The sequence below is a fragment of the Hypanus sabinus genome, chromosome 13, assembly GCF_030144855.1.
Source record: "Hypanus sabinus isolate sHypSab1 chromosome 13, sHypSab1.hap1, whole genome shotgun sequence".
NCBI classification, from domain to species: domain Eukaryota; kingdom Metazoa; phylum Chordata; class Chondrichthyes; order Myliobatiformes; family Dasyatidae; genus Hypanus; species Hypanus sabinus.
The window spans coordinates 74,044,373-74,062,506 of NC_082718.1; the positions used below are offsets into that span (position 1 = coordinate 74,044,373).

General features: G+C 43.4%; 1 protein-coding gene across 1 annotated transcript in view; it reads right to left on the reverse strand.

The window, feature by feature from the left end:
* myo1ha (myosin IHa) overlaps window positions 1-6,563 on the reverse strand; it is a 127,201-nt gene extending 120,638 nt beyond the window's left edge. Inside the window, exon 1 of the mRNA XM_059987882.1 lies at window positions 6,431-6,563. The gene's annotated coding sequence lies outside the window, so the exon portion shown is untranslated. The remainder of the gene's footprint in view (window positions 1-6,430) is intronic.
* Between the last annotated feature and the right edge of the window lie 11,571 nt (window positions 6,564-18,134).

The window sequence follows — 18,134 nt, forward strand, 5'->3', positions numbered from 1 at the left end:
TCAAAGCAGCCAATGAAATGCATTGTTCATGTCAAACCAGTCAGTGAGGATGTGCTGGGGAAGGCCACACTTCCAGCGACAGCGCGGCATGCCCACAACTCACTAACCCTGACAGTACATCTTTGGAGGAAACCGGAGAACCCAGAAGAAACCCATGCGGTCACAGGGAGAAAGTACAGACTCCTTACTCCTTAAGACAGTGATGGGAATCAAATCCCGATTTGTGATTGCTAATCACTTCGCTCCCATGCTGCTCCACTACACTACCATACGCTGGAAGTGTGGCCTTTCCCAGCACATCCTCACCGACTGGTTTGACACGAACAGTGCATTTCACGGTCTGTTCTGATGCTTCCATGCATTGTTTCTGTAATTGATTTACTTTTTTTTTGTCTTTCTATATTATCATTGAACTGCTGCTGCCAAGTTAACAAATTTCATGACACATGCCGGTGATAATAAACCTATTCTGACTCTGATTCTGTTGATACCATTTTTTGAAGAGGAGGAGATTAAAGATTCACAATCCATAGAGAGAAATTATTTTCCTTTTCCCTGTTTCAAAGGTAAATTCTATTGGATTGCTTTATTTTCCTGTAAGTGCCTGCAAGGAAATGAGTCTCAATGTGAAATATCGTGAAATACTGTTTACGTACTGAACTTTGAAAATAAATTTACTTTGACTATGACTGACCCCGAGTTCTAGATGCTGAAATACCCTCTCCACGTCCACCCATCTAGATTGCTCAGGATCTCATATGACTCAGTCAAGTCTCCTCTCATTTTTCTGAACTCCAGCAGACACAATTGAGACACAAGAGACTGCAGTTGCTTGAATCTGAAGCAATAGAACCACAGAACACGACAGCACAGTACAGGCCCTTCAGCCCTCCATGTTGTGCCAACCCATATAATCCTTAAAAAAAAGTATTAAACCCACACTACCCCATAACCCTCCAATTTTCTTTCATCCATGCACCTGTCCAAGAGGCTCTTAAATACCCCTAATGTTTTAGCCTCCACCACCATCCCTGGCAAGTCATTCCAGGCACTCTCAACCCTCTGTGTAAAAAAACTTACCCCTGATGTCTCCCCTAAACTTCCCTCCCTTAATTTTGTACATATGCCCTCTGGTGTTTGCTGTTGGTGCCCTGGGAAACAGGTACTGACTATCCACCCTATCTATGCCTCTCATAATCTTGTAGACCTCTATCAAGTCCCCTCTCATTCTTCTACGCTCCAAAGAGAAAAGTCCCAGCTCTACTAACCTTGCTTCATATGACTTGTTCTCCAAACCAGGCAACATCCTGGTAAATCTCCTCTGCACCCTCTCCATAGCTTCCACATCCTTCCTATAATGAGGTGACCAGTACCCAGTACCAATAAGTACCCATTTGAGGATAATGCCCCCTTCACCATTCCCCATCCCCTTTTTCCTCTCTCACCTTATCTCCTTGCCAGACCATCTCCTCCCCCAGTGCTTCTCCCCCCTTTCATTTCTTCCGTGTCTTCTGTCCTCTCCTATCAAATTCTCCCTTCTCCACCCTGTATCTCTTTCACCAAATAACTTCACAGCTTCCCTCCTCCCTCCCCCCTCCCAGTTTCACCATTTACCTTGTCTCTCTCCCCTGCCTCCACCTTTTAAATATATTCATCTTTTTTTCTCCAGTCCTACTGAAGGGTGTCTTTCTGAAACGTCAGCTGTACTCTTTTCCATAGGTGCTGCCTGGCCTGCTGAGTTCCTCCAGCAGGTGTGTGTGTTGATTTGAGAAACTCAGCAGGTTGAGCTTTATCTGTGGAGGAGAAAGGATCTGTCAATGTTTCAGGTCGAGACCCTGCACCAGAATGTCAGATGCTGGGCTTCTACTGGAAACAACATCTCTTCCTTCATCCCCTTTCTTCCCACTAAATGCTGAGATCCTTCAACTGATACAAGCCCAGTATGTCCTCATATGATAACCCACCCATTCCAGATATCAGGCCCGTACTGTTTCCACTTACCACTGCTTCAAGAATCAGAATCAGGTTTAATATCACTGGCATATGTAGTGAAATTTGTTGTTATGTGGCAGCAGTACATTGCAATACATAATAATAAAAATTGTGAATTGCAGTAAATATATACCTACATTTAAAAAGTTAATTTAACTAAGTAGTGCAAAAAGAGAGGGAAAAAGAAGTAATGAGGTAACGTTCATGGCTTCAATGTCCATTCTGAAATCGGATGACACAGGGGAAGAGGCTATTCCTGAATCACTGAGTGTGTGTCTTCAGGCTCCTCTACCTCCTCCCTGAAGGTAGGAATGAGAAGAGGGCATGTCCTGGGTGATGGGGTCGTTAATGAGGCTGCTGCTCCTCAAGGATCTCCTGAATTCCAGGGAGGCGAGTGCTCATGATGGAGCTGACTGAGTTTACAACTTTCTGCAGCTTATCTTGATCCTGTGAAGTAGCCCCCCACCCCGACCCCCACCACCCCCCATACCAGGCGGTGATGCAGCCTGTTAGAATGCTCTCCACAGTGCATCTGTAGAAATTGCAATCAGTTAATATAATCAAAGACCCCTCCGATCCCAGTCATTCTCTCTACTCCTACCCTTCCATCAGGCAAAAGATACCAAAAATTGAGAATACCTACCACCAGGCTCAGGGACAGCTTCTGTTTTGCTGTTGTAAGAGTCATGAACAGACCCCTCATATATTAAAGATGGACTTTTTACTTGACTTTACTTTTACTGTCACCAAACAATTGATACTAGAGCGTACAATCATCACAGTAATATTTGTTTCTGCGCTTCGTGCTCCCTGAAGTACAAATCAAAGTAAATATAATAAAAATTTTAATTATAAATCATAATTAGAAAATAGAAAAGGGAAAGTAAGGTAGTGCAATCAGGTCTGGATATTTGGAAGGTACGGCCCAGATCCAGGTCAGGATCCGTTCAGCAGTGTTATCACAGTTGAAAAGAAGCTGTTCCCAAATCTCGCGGTACGAATCTTCAAGCTCCTGAACCTTCTCCCGGAGGGAAGAGGGACAAAAAGTGTGTTGTCTGGGTGGGTCATGTCCTTGATTATCCTGGCAGCACTGCTCCAACAGCGTGCGGTGTAAAGTGAGTCCAAGGATGGAAGATTGGTTTGTGTGATGTCCTGGGCTATGTTCACGATCTTCTATAGCTTCTTCTCATCTTGGACAGGACAACTTCCATACCAGGTTGTGATGCACCCTGGAAGAATGCTTTCCACTGTGAACCTATAAAAATTAGTGAGGGTTTTAGGGGACAGGCCAAATTTCTTCTGCTTTCTCAGGAAGTAAAGGCGCTGGTGGGCCTTGGCAGTGGACTCTGCTTGGTTAGACCAAGTCAGGTCATTTGTGATATTCACTCCGAGGAACTTAAAGCTTTTGACCTGTTCTACCTGCGCATCACTGATGTAGATGGGGTTGTGCGGTCCGCTACTCCTTCTGAAGTCAACGACCAATTCCTTCGTCTTGCTGACATTGAAGGATAGGTTATTGTCTTCGCACTGTTATGAATGTACCACAGCCCTGAGGGGCCGAAGGGTGCGGGGTAGCCCTCTCCTTTGTGAGAATCGCAAGATCACTATTGAGTCTGTTCAGGAGACCCAGGAAATGGGAGAGAGAGAGAGACGTGCCGAATACCTCGTTCTACCGCAATGCAAAATAATGCGACATTGACCATTGTCTCCTGGAGACCACGTTTGTGGATTGGGGACTATGCTACGTGCAAGCCCTCGGGCAAAGTGGGCTGGTTGAGAGAGAGATTGCATCATCCCAACCTGATTGACATCTGAGACCCCATGAGGAAGTATAAAGGAGGGTCTGGGGGAACACCCCCTTCAGACGCACCAGAAGAAACGCTAATGATCCCGTAGTAGCAGGAAGCCATTTGAAGGAAGTCACGTGCGTTCGATTCCGTTGCTGGAATCGGTGACTGGAACCACGGAAACCAGCTTTTAGCTAACAACAGGGAAGCCCGCTCCCCTGACTCAACGGATTCGCTTCATAAAAGACCCGGGCAAGTTTCTTTTCTCACCAATCTCTCTCTCTCTCTCTCTCCAACAAGTGAAAACCCAGCGGTCCCCCCAAAAGGCTGAAGCCTGCAGGAACTGAGTGACTTTTATATCTCCATCGGACAATATATTATCCCCTAGACAAACGATCGAGCTGTTTCTTATTGATGGGCATTATTAGACCCGCACTTTTAGATTGAGTAGTGATGACGTATATTATCTGAATGTTTGTATTAATCATATTTTTGTGCCCCTTCATAAATAAAGACTTTTAAAAAATAGTACCATCAGACTTCAACGGACCTCTCTATCTTTGCTGGTAAGTGATCCAGTTATGGGATTTCGTAACAGCACCATGCCACCAGGTTCTTAATTTCCTCTCTGTACTCAGACTCATCATTACCCAAGATGCGGCCTACAATTGTGGTGTCATCAGCAAACCTATATGTTGAGTTCGATGGAAACTTGGCTACACAATCATGGGTGTACAGTGAATACAGCAGGGGGCTGAGTACACAGCCTTGTGGGGTACCGGTGCTCAGAGTGATTGTAGAGGAGAGCTTGTCCCCGATCTTTACAGCCTGGGTCCTGTCTGTGAGGAAGTTGAAGATCCAGCTGCAGATCTGAGTGCTAAGACACAGGTTCCGGAGCTTAGGAATCAGTTTATTTGGAATGATGGTATTAAAAGCAGAGCTGTAGCTGTGGCTATAGTCTTGTTCTTTAATCTACCTCATCATGGAGCTTGTACCTTACTGTTTTTCTGCATTACACTTTTCCACAACAGTAAGACTAGATTCCTCATTCCATTATTGTATTTTTTTGTGCTTCCTTGATTTGGACTGATTTGGCTGGATGACACACAAATAAATGCTTTTGCATCCCAGCACACGCAACAATAATAAATATTCAATGGTTCAAAGTACATTTATTATCAAAGTGTGTGTACATAGTATACACCCCTCAGACAGCCACAAAACAAAGAAACCATCAAAGAAAAATCATCAAAAAAACAACAAATCATGCAAATGGCAAATATGAACGAAAAACACAGAATATAAAACATCAAACCACAGAAGTTATCAAAACAGTCCAAGAATGTTCCATTCAGTTCCATCTAGCGCTGTTGTTTGTTGACTACAGGCTGAAGTCCACCCCAATCAAAATCGCACAAAATAGCAACAAAGAAAAGGAACAACCAGAAACCAGAAACACATCATAACATGAACTACAGAGACCAATCCATTGACTAACCTAGTAAACTTCTCCAATGAACTACAGAGACCAATCCATTGACTAACCTAGTAAACTTCTTCAATGAACTACAGAGACCAATCCATTGACTAACCTAGTAAACTTCTTCAATGAACTACAGAGACCAATCCATTGACTAACCTAGTAAACTTCTCCAATGAACTACAGAGACCAATCCATTGACTAACCTAGTAAACTTCTTCAATGAACTACAGAGACCAATCCATTGACTAACCTAGTAAACTTCTCCAATGAACTACAGAGACCAATCCATTGACTAACCTAGTAAACTTCTCCAATGCATTCAAAGTAAACTTATTATCAATAATCTATGTCATCACATTCTACTCTGAGATTCATTTTAATGCCTTCCTTAAATAAAGAAAGCAATAATGAGCTGTAATTTTTCTGTGATAATTTCTATCATGTCAAATTGCACCATTTAATGGTACATTAGTCAACATGATGTTTGTACAATAAAATACTTCAACTAAATTGATGTAATTCCTCTGTTCCCATCACCTGTTTATTTAAATGTTCAGTTCTTTATTCAGAACAATGCCTTTTCCATTTCCTGCCCAATCTATCTCACTGAACATACAAAAGTCTTTCTACAGCGGGGATCCCCAACTTATTTTAATTCATGGAGCCTTACCACTAATCGAGGGTGTTTGTGGACCCTAGGTTGGGAACCCCTGTTCTACAGCAACTCACCAGTGCTGTGAATTATAAAGGCAGATAATTTGAAACCACTCCAATTATTTCCATCTCTACAAAACAGTTTTGAATGCTGAAGGTGCTAGCAGAATGGCTGCAGGTACATTCTCGCCCGTCAAGGTAAGTTCACAATAAATTCACATTATTTTGTAAAACTGATATTGTACAGAAGTGACACTAGGCACACAAGGTGCCAAATTTCCTCCCCATCTTCTCATCACATCCCTTCTAAAAGAAAATGACCACAGACAGCCAGTCAGTGTTTGTGAAGAGAAAATGGACGTTACTACTTTAAGTAATTAAGACACGTAGATCAGAAAAGCCCTCCTTTTCTTTATACCAGTGGGCAAAAGTGTGTTCTCAGCTGTTTCCATATTTTCTGATTTTCAATGTCTGTTGCTTTTCTTTAGTTGACACATTAATTTTAAAAACTTACCTCTCTCACATTCCTTGTGGATTTGGTCTAAAATTGCTTGATCTGCCCTGCTAATTAGTTCTCTTGCAGAAGCTGTGCTGGTGGTTCCAAGTAGTCTTTATCTGTGGCTTCATAAAGCATGTTTCCGTGTGTTAGAGGATATTGTGGGGATTCAGATCAGGGCTCCACCACAAGGAGAGCAAATGCCATTATTTATTTCAAGCTGAAGGGTGGATGTTGGGGAGGACGTTAGACTTCCAGTGCGAACAAATGGCACTGATAACGTCAGGGCTCAGATATAGAAAAACAAAATCTAGGGTTGCGACCTCTGGACAGGATGTCAGCAAAGTTGGCAGATAGAATTAAAGTGCCTGAAGATTAGAGTGGAAGGAGTGTTCAAGGTTTATGTACGTAAGACCAAAAGATTTAGGAGCATTCAATGTATAATGCATTCATTTCGAGAGGACTAGAATATAAAAGCAAGGATGTATTGCTGAGGCTTTATTAGGCATTGGTCCAATCACACATGGGAGTATTGTAAAACAGTTTTGGGCCCCTAATCTATCTAAGGAAAATAAGACCATAAGATAAGGAGCAGAAGTCGGCCACTTGTCCCATCGAGTCTGCTCCACTATTCAATCATGGGCTGATCCAATTCTTCCAGTCATCCCCACTCCCCTACCTTCACCCATACCCCTTGATGCCCTGGCTAATCAAGAACATATCTATCTCTGCCTTAGATGCACCCAATGATTTGGCCTCCATAGTCGCTCACGGCAACAAATTCCACAGATTTACCATCCTCTGACTAGAAGTAATTTCTCTGCATCTCTGTCCTAAATCAATGTCCTTCAATCCTGAAGTCGTACCCTCTTGTCCTAGACTCCCCTACCATGGGAAATAACTTCGCCATATCTAATCTATTCAGGCCTTTTAACATTTGGAATGTTTCTATGAGATCCCTCCTCATTCTCCTGAACTTCAGGGAATACAGCCCAAGAGCTGCCAGATGTTCCTCATATGGTAACCCTTTCATTCCTGGAATCATTCTTGTGAATCTTCTCTGAACCCTCTCCAATGTCAGTATATCCCTTCTAAAATTAGGAGCCGAAAACTGCACACAATACCATGTGGGATCTCATGAGTGCCTTACAGAGCCTCAACATCAGATCCCTGCTCTTATAGTCTATAGCTCGAGAAATGAATGCCAACATTGCATTTGCCTTCTTCACAACCGACTTGACCTGGAGGTAACCAGCAGCCAGCCAGAATAGAATCCCTTTATTCCCACTCTCTGTTTTCTGCCGATCAGCCAATGCTCCACCCATGCTAGTAACTCCCCTGCAATTCCATGGGCTCTTATCTTACTAAGCAGCCTCATGTGCGGCACCTTGTCAAAGGCCTTCTGAAAATCCAAGTACGCCACATCCTCTACATCTCCTTTGTCTACCCTGCTTGTAATTTCCTCAAAAAATTGCAGTAGGTTAGTCAGGCAGGATTTTCCTTTCAGGAAACCATGCTGGCTTTGGCCTACATTGTCATGTGCCTCCAAGTACTCCATAATCTCATCCCTAACAATTGATTCCAACAACTTCCCAACCACTGATGTCACAGGTCTATAGTTTCCTTTCTGCTACCTCCCACCTTTCTTAAATAGCAGAGTAAAATTTGCAATGCACTGGCATTGGAAAAGGTCTAGAGGAAGTTCACAAGAACTACCCTGGGAATGAAAGTGTTAATATATGAGGGGCATTCAGTGGCTCTGGCCCTGTACTTGCTGCAGTTTAGAGGGGGGGGGGTGAATTTCATTGAAACCTATTGAATATTGAAAGGCCTAGATAAAGCAGATGTGGAGAGACTCTTTAGTGGGAGTCTCGGACAAGAGGACACAGGCTCAGAATAGAATATAAGGACATCCCTTTAGAACAGAGGTGAGGAGGAATTTCTTTAGCCAGTGGGAGGTGAATCTGTTGAATTCATTGCCACAGATAGCTGTGGAGGCCAAGTCATTAGGTATATTTAAAGTGGAGGTTGCTAGATTCTTGATTAGGCAGGATGTCAAGGGTTCCGGGCTAGAAAGCATGAAAATGGGGTTGAGAGGAAAAATAAAACAGCCATGATGGAATGGTGGAGCAGACCCAGTGGACCGAATGGCCTAATTCTGCTACTCTGTCTTGTGCTGTAAGTGGTCAAATAAAGTATTGGTAGTGGTACTGCAGCATGACCTGGAAATAGGTTTTTATCTGGTTATCAGTTCTGTGAACATTTAAAACAAGGAAACATGAAAGTACAATTGGACAATAAAGTGGCCATCATTGGCAACGTGCTAAAGGTTGGCTGCAGGGAGAATGCCCAAGTTCTTCTCTTTCTACAGCAGATCCACAGACCAACCAATATTAATCCTTGTTTGGTGCAGAACTGCAGTGAACCAAGGAATCTTGAAAAAAATAATAGTCACCTAGGTAAAGCACTTCATAAAGATTTCTAAACGAAATATTTCAAATGCTTTAAGAAGCATAAGAAGTGTTTATGTCATTTTCCACTGGAAACCAGCTGATGTTTTATAAATTGCAAAAGAAAGTAATTATTACTTTTCTCATGTTGTCCATCTGCTCATCAATTTATTACTGCTCTTTGAAGTTCCTCTCTGTACTCTGATTAGGAGTTTCACTGAAGTGCTTAATCAAACACTGGGTACTATGTGATACAAGCATGTTAATTAGGAACATGAGAAGGCCATTTGGCCCTCAAGTCTACAATCCCACTTAATGAGATTGTGGCTGATTTGATTATGACCTCAGCTCTGCTATCCTATGTACTTATGTAATCTTCTAACTTGTTCCATGTCAAAAATCTCTCTACGTCTGCCTTGAGAATATTCAAACACTCTGATCTAAGTGACTTTGACCATGATGGCTACTATCCTTTTCCTTATCCCAACTTTGTTGCCACAGTGATTGAATAGGTTTTTAATTATGGCTTTCACCTCCTCCTCATGCAAAGGCACCACTACATTTATATCCTTAATTTTAAGTCATTGCTTGGCTAGAATGTCTGCCAGTTCATTTCTTTCAACACCAACATGGGCAGGGACCCATTAGAACTGGATACACAAGCCTAGACCCTGCAGCCTCAACAGAAGTTGTCCAAATTCAAAAATTTGGCCTACACCTCGAAGAACCTGTTTTAACAGATGTCAAAACTGAGAATGAATTAGAGCACAGAAGTCCATCATCAGGGTGTACTTCTTCAACCCAATCCAAGGCTAAGATGATAGCAACCATCTCAGAGGTGAAGACTGATAATTTGTCTGCCCATATTTTCATAGTAGTCACCTGGAACTTTGGAACATAAACAGAAACTCCTGAATGATCTGCCAATGGATCTTTTGAACCATCTGTGTAAATATGAAAAAATCCATAATATCTGCCTTGCAAACATTGCTGAACTTCCTGTGTCACTGATACATCATCACCCCTCTCTGTGACCTTTTCTGAAAGCCCAAATCACCCACAGGCAAAGGGAAAAGAGATGGAGGAGTGACAGACTGGGACCATCATTCACAAAAATGCACTATAATCCCATTCATTTCCCATCCACCCCAAACCAAAGACTGCACATATACAGTGCTCCCAACAACCTACCAATACTGGATGACTAACTTCATGTCCTCCTACATTAATTCAGTAAGCCATCGCTAACTGTATCCTGCGTAGATGCAAAGGCCCACCTCTACCAGTAATGCTAGAACTGGCGATGATTTAATAGCACCACAGCATAGTCTCAACTGAACTTCTTCACCATGGCTGCATGCTTTTTTCTTCACAGAACTACAAAAGTTTATTAATACAAAAACACATGAAATACAAACATCAAGTATTTACAAGACAGTGAACAAATTCAAATTAAACAATGATTATCACCATCTATAAAACAGTCAGTTCCCTGGGGGCCTCACCATTCCTGGAAATCCCCCATTGTACCCATGGTGACTGCACACTCCTTCTCCAAGGACATGTGGGCACAGACATATCACTAGAAGAGGGACAGAGGTGTATCAAATAAAGTGTACAAGCCACACTCTTTCTGCAGAAACCTCTTCAGGTTGAGTAAACTACACGCAGCGAGCAGTTTGAAGAGTCATATTAAACAACAAAACAGTATTAAGTATTCAAGACTATGTGATGCTCCGACCAAAAGCTGTGTCCTCCTGCAGTGTTAAGTTCACAGTGCTTGGTTGGGTGGCACGGTGGTGTACTGGTTCATGTAACACTTTACAACGCCAGCTCAATCCCCGCCAATGTCTGTAATGAGCTGCATTTTCTTCCCATAACAGGGAGTGATACCTCCCCACTCTCTCTCTCTCTCTCTCTCTCTCTGCCTCCCCTCCCACCCCCAGCATGTTGAGCTGTTGGGATGAACAGTGGTTTCTAATGGATTCTGGGTCATGGTCTCTCTGGGGGCTTTGCTATCGTGTGCATGGTGGGTGGTGGGGGGTAATGCTGATGCTTTTGCTGAGGCAAGTTGGGGGGTGGGGAGGGTTGATGCTTTGATGCTGCTTGTGCATGGGAGCGGGAAACAGGGGGCTTTGGGGGTTCTAACATATTCCCGTCACTCATCTGTCGAGTTTTTCTTCTCTTTTTGTGGATGTCTGCAGAGAGTAAGAATGTCAGGTTGTATACTGTATTCATTCTCTGATATTAAATGGAACCGTTGAACTACTGAACTATGTGGGTTTCTTCCAGATGCTCCAGTTTCAAAATTCAACATTCAAGATTGGTTAATGTCATTTCCAGAATACAAGTGGAGAACAAAATAATTGTTACTCAGATCCGATACAGAACAAAGAAACACAAAAGATAAAGAAAACAATAATATTTATAAAACCCAATAAATATCAATACATAGGATGGGTTATATACATATATTGATTGTATGTCCATAAAGTGATGTTAGGCACAGGAGTGCCTGTATGTAAGGTGATTCTGACAGGATGATAAAGTGGTGGTGGTTGGGGGTGTGCAGAGGTGGGTTAGTGGGTGGAGGTGTTGATCAGTAAAAAGGGAGCACAACGTCTTGGAGACTGAGGGAGGAGCAGTGCCCCAATCGCCTTTATACAGGGGTTTGTGGGAGGAGCCACAGGAGCAGTCAACAGAGGGGCGTGTCCAGACAGGTATACATAGTTTACCACAGTACCCTCAATTATTTGAAGTGTATAATGAAATACAGTACAACAAAGAAAATCTTCCACTTTCTGAAACTTTCTCTGGTCTGTCTTTACTCCAGCTGCATGGTAATAAAGACTATGTGTGGGGGAGTTTCAGTTACACACCCACACAACTCAGAGGGAACAGTGATGTGGGGTTGTATTACAGGAATTAATCCGAAGACTGGGGACAGTTGGAAATGGCCACCCACTGTTTCTAGGACCACATCCTTAAGGAATTTGGGATGCAGAGTGTCAATCCTTGGAGATTTATTTCTTTTCAGTCCTATCAATCGCCCTACTAAAAGTAATGAACAGTATGCTGAAGGAACTTAAAGTTTCAGGCAGCATCTAATGAGAGAAACATAAAATCAACATTTCAGGTTGAAATCCTTCATAACATCCTCTGCTCTAGAGCAGGGGTTCCTAATCTTTTTTATGCCATGAACCAATACCATTAACCAAGGGGTCCAAGTTTGGTCCAAGGTTATGCTGAACGGCCTAATTTTTCTCCCATGGCTTATTGATATACGATCTATTCATACTGTATCATCTTCACTATCAGTCATGCCTTGCTCAATAATATTGAGCTGCTGCCAAACCTAGCAGAATCTTTGGAGTTCAGCCATGAGTGGAGCAGATAAGACTTGTGCTCCCAAACAGGCAGAGGTTTATTTTGATGACCTTATCACCTTCTGAAGAAACTCAGGAAAGACCAGCATCTCGTGTAGAAGAGATCTACGGCTTAATCTTGCTGGCTTTGGATTGAGCTTCCTGCAACAAGATGGTGATCGGACCCTCACTATCCTGCTCTAGCCTCTCTTTGTTTGCTTTGGCCTCCTTATCAGCAAGGGAAACTGAAACCAGGAAATCCCTCTGCAGGCATTGGCCTGAAGTCACCAGATAGAGGCAGGCTGTGACAATCAATGGAATAAAATCATCAAGCTAGCTCAGTCTGTGACTCTCCTTGCTGGGCAGAGAAGGTGCAAGCACCTGAGTTAAGGGCCCAGAAAGAGAGCGCTCTGATTGATTCAGTTCTAGGAGATCCTAAAGTGAAATTTGATCATACTCTCAGCTGAACACCACATACAGAATTTCCAGTAACATTAATCAGAAACACGACACTAGGTTGATTTCTTTCTCCTAATCCTATTAAGTGGCATGGAAACTAAAGTTCAAAGTTCAAAGTAAATTTATTATCAAAGTACATATATGTCATCATATCCAACCTGAGATTAATTTTCCTGTGGGCATATTTAGCAAATCTATAGAATAGTATCCATAAAAGGATCAATAAAAGATCAACCAGAGTGCAGAAGACAACAAACTGTGCAAGTGCATATATAAATAAATAGCAATAAGTAACAAGAGCATGAGATAATGAGTCCTTAAAGTGGTTGTGGGAACATCTCAATAGATGGGGCAAGTGAGTGTAGTTATCTCCTTTTGTTCAAGAGCCTGATGGTTGAGGGGTAGAAACTGTTTTTGAACCTGGTGTGTGAGTCCTGAGGGTCTTGTACCTTCTACTTGATGGTAGCAGTGAGAAGAGGGCATAATCTGGGTGGTGGAGGTTTCTGAGGGTAGATGCTGCTTTCCTACAACAGCATTTCATGTAGATGTGCCCGCTGGTTGGGAGGGATTTACTCGTGATATATTGGGCTGAATCTAGACTGTTCCACATGCTGAGTAGAAGCTTTAGCAAATGCTTTGAATCTGGGTGTTGTGACACAATTCAATGTTGGGTCCTTGGGGAGCTTGATCAGCTGAGTGGGCTCTGGGCACAGTGTGGACAGTGAAGAGAAATCTCTGATTATCCACACAATCAATGCCTCTCATCATCTTATACACCTCCATCAGGTCACCTCTCATTCTCCATTGCTCCAAGTAGAAAAGGCTGAGTTCACTCAACCGATTCTCATAAGGCATGCTCCCCAATCCAGGCAATATCCTTGTAGATAATTAACCTAATTAAACTAAGTGCAAAATGGGAAGTATTACAATTGACTTTAGAGTACTCTGTCATTCTTTCTGTTTGTATCTGGACCAGACATAGCTGCCTTGCTTTGGCTACGTCCACTCTAGACCGGATAAATCCGTAACCGAAGCTTTTTCTCTTCATTTTTACACTCTGTCCACACTAGAACGGTGTTTTCGTCCACCAAAACCAGAGATTTTCAGAGACGCTCTCCAGGATTTGTAATTTTGAAAACGCCACTTGGCCGGAGCAGTGTGGACGGGGTAACCAGAGAAATCTAAAAACGTTGTCATGACGTGCCGGAACAGATTGTGATGGCAACGCGTAATTTCATTGTTTTCTTGAACGCAACATAACAATTTCAGAACAGACGGCAACAAGACTGAAGCCAGAAGAGTTAGAAATGTACTCACCAAATACTTTGACCCATAACTTCCTGAATAAGTCAAGTAAACTTTTATTGTCATTTCGACCATAACTGCTGGTACAGTGCATAGTGAAAATGAAACGTTTTTCAGGACCATGGTGTAACATGACACAGTACAAAAAACTAGACTGAACCACATAATAAAAAAAACAAAGAGAAAGCTACACTAGACTACAGACCTACATTGGTCTGCATAAAGTGCACAAAAACAGTGCAGGCATTACAATAAATAATAAACAGGACAGTAGGGCAAGGCATCAGTCCAGGCTTCGGGTATTGAGGAGTCTGATAGCTTGGGGGAAGAAACTGTTACATAGTCTGGTTGTGAGAGCCCGAATGCTTCGGAGCCTTTTCCCAGACGGCAGGAGGGAGAAGAGATTGTATGAGGGGTGCATGGCATCCTTCATAATGCTGTTTCCTTTGCGGATGCAGCATGTAGTGTAAATGTCCGTGATGGCAGGAAGAGAGACCCTGATGATCTTCTCAGCTGACCTCACTATCTGCTGCAGGGTCTGCGATCTGAGATGGTGCAATTTCCGAACCAGGCAGTGATGCAGCTGCTCAGGATGCTCTCAATACAACCCCTGTAGAATGTGATGAGGATGGGGGTGTGGGAGACGGACTTTCCTCAGCCTTCGCAGAAAGTAGAGACATTGCTGGGCTTTCTTTGCTATGGAGCTAGTGTTGAGGGACCATGTGAGATTCTCCGTCAGGTGAACACCAAGAAATTTGGTGCTGTTTACGATCTCTACCAAAGAGCCATCAATGTTCAGCGGGATGTGGTCGCTCCGTGCCCTCCTGAAGCCAACAACAATCTCTTTTGTTTTGTTCACATTAAGAGACAGGTTGTTGGCTCTGCACCGCTGCATCTCCTCTCTGTAAGCTGACTCGTCGTTCCTGCTGATGAGACCCACCACGGTGGTGTCATCGGTGAACTTGATGATATGGTTTGAGCTGTGTGTTGCAGCACAGTCGTGGGTCAGCAGGGTGAACAGCAGTGGACTGAGCACGCAACCCTGGGGAGCCCCCGTGCTCGGTGTGATGGTGTTGGAGATGCTGCTCCCAATCCGGACTGACTGAGGTCTCTCACTCAGGAAGTCTAGGATCCAGTTGCAGAGGGAGGTGTTCAGGCCCAGTAGGCTCAGCTTTCCAATCAGTTTCTGAGGGATGATTGTGTTGAATGCTGAACTGAACTCTATGAACAGCATCCGAACGTATGTGTAAATAAGTATACTCACTTTGCTGTTTTCTGTGCTTGCTTGTATGAAGGTGGTTTACCTATTTATGCAAGTACTTCTCTGATAATAGATGTGCAACAGCCTAATATAACATTGAATGGAAATACAAGATAACACTGATGCAGACATGTTTTATACATTTAACAAGGTGCTTTATTAATGCAACAGAGTTTGTCAGTTTTTCAATGTTCACCGTCAGCCGGGTCATACTGTTCATGAACTCCCTGTCGATTGTCTCCATACGCTCCAGTATTAGTTTTTTTTACTTTTAAGTCCTCCTGCATGAGAGCCAACAGCTGTCCGTCGTTTAAGTTTTTCTAGTCTGTAACTGCACAAACACGCACTTTCATAGCGAGATTCGACACCAAACATGTCGCTTGTTTTCAGTAGATGCGTCCTGCGCATGCGCAGTAGGAGGAGATTCACCAAAATATCCGTTTTAATGTGGACAGAGATAATTTTTAAAACACATAGTGTGGACGCCTATCGTTTTTACGCGAAACCGGCGTTTTCAAAATTATCTAGTCTAGTGCCAATGTAGCTTTTGTCGCTCTTTCATTGGCCTGCTTGACATGTCAGATGTTACCCAAATTAGCAGCACGTTACAAAGAGTTCAACTTCTCCTTAAACACAAGAGATTCTGCTGATGCTGGAGATCTTGAGCAACTCACACAAAATGCCAGAGGAACTCAGCAGGCCAGGCCGCATCAATGGAAGTGAATAAACAGTCAAGGTTTTGGGCACAGAGCCTTCACCAGGACTGGAAAAGAAGGGGGCAGAAACCTAGATAAGAAGGTGGAGGGGAGGGGAAAGGTGGGAGTTGGCCGGTGAGTGGGAAGGTGGGCGGGTGGGTGGACATTGGGCATGAAGTGAGAAGCTGTGATGTGATAGGTGGAAAAGATAAAACATTGGAGAAGAAGTAACCTGATAGAAGAGGAGGGTGGACTCTGAGGGAAAGTGAAGGAGAAGGGAAACCAGAGAGAGGTGATGTGCAGGTGAGAAGAGAAGAGTGTAAGTGGGAAGCCAGAATGGGGAATAGGAAAAGAGAGAAGGAGGGAGTGAGAGAAATTACTGGAAGTCAGAGAAATTCACGTTCATGCCATCGGTTGGAGGCTATCCAGATGGAATATGAGGTGTTGCTCTTCCAGTCTGAGTTTGACCTCACCTTGGCAGTAGAGGAGGCCATGGACTGACATGTCCGAAAGGGAATGGGAATCCAAATTGAAATGGGTGGCCACTGAGGAATCCCAACTTTTCTCCTTATTGGCCGTATTATTTTCAGTGAAATTCCCTTTGTTTCACTAATTACTGACCTTAACAGTCCCTGTGATCTGGACTAACTTGTCACGATGTCGCAGAGGATGGAAACCGGCCGGCAAGCAAACTGGTGGAGAAGGTCAATGGGGTCACGCAGCATCAGCAGAAGCAAATGGATGGTCCACACTTTAGTTCAGGACACTTCATCTGAACTCCTTGACCTGAAATGTCTACTGTCCATTTCCCAGCCACTGTCTGGCTTGTGACTGAACCTGCCCTACCTTCTGCAGAGTGGGACAGAACCCTGAAGAGTGGATGTGCTGGAGGTTAACTGTGCATCAGCTCAGGGCTCTTGGAATTTGTTACCCTCCAGTCTATTCTCTTTCCTACAATTCTACAAAGCGAGAGCAAGGAAAATTTGCCTTAGTTATATGCTGCGGCCTGGAGTCAGGATGCCAGCACAGGTTATACTTGGCTCTCTCTGCCTACATAATTAGAATGATTTTGTTCAGCCATTCACTGTACACACACTGGAAGCTGTAATATGCACATCGGTGTGTTTTGTGCCTTTCTAGTTACTTCTTTGACTCTGCATTTGGATGGTCGGGATTTTTTGTGAACCTTACCTCTGGTTTCATTCCCTGTTTCCCTTAGATTTTTTTTTGTAGCTCAGCTCTTTCCAGTGAGGTGACAGTGGAGGGAGCTTGAATTTAAATTGTCATGCACTATCCTGTTTCTACCACTAGAGGAGGATGTTTGACAGACATCACTTAGAGGCGTGCATGTGCACATGTATACATAGGCATACAGAGGTATTTTTACATGTGCACACTTAGCCATGTATGTATATACCCACACAGGGCAATGTAAGCATGTATAGAATGTGTGGACACACTCACACAGACATACATACACACACACACACAGTCACACACTCACACACACACACACACACACACACACACACACACACACACACACACACACACACACACACACACACACACACACACACACACACTTGTGCCCTTCAGAATGTGGGAGGACACTTGAGCACCAACACAATCACGGGGAAAATGTAAGAGCTCCATAAGATCATAAGGCATAACAGCAGAAATAGGCCTTTTGGCCCATTGAGTTTGCTCCACTATTTCATCATGGCTGATCCAATTTTCCTCTCAGCCCCAATCTCCTGCCTTTTCCGCAAGCAGAATAATACAATTTACATTTGCAAATATTCAACTGAGTCCTCAGTTATACATACTCTATGCCAGTTATGTTTCAGCAGATACAGAACATCTCATACAACCTTGAGAAAGTTGCTCATTTCCTATTTTCCTCAAGGCCAATCCTCGACATTGAGGGTGGCTTGCATCATGGAGATCCGTCTCTACCAAAGGAGGTGTAAGCCACTCCTTCCCTCTGCCAGCCTGCACCTCACCCTTGGGCAAAGTGTAACACCTGCTTAGCCCCCCCCCCCCCAATGACCAGGGTCACAGAAGCTTTGGGAGCAGGTGGTGGATGGTCGTATGAGCAGCTAGTGCATATCACAGGTCCTGGTTATGTGACCACTGATGCCAGGCAGATAATCTCTGATATTGATAATATTCTGATATTGATAA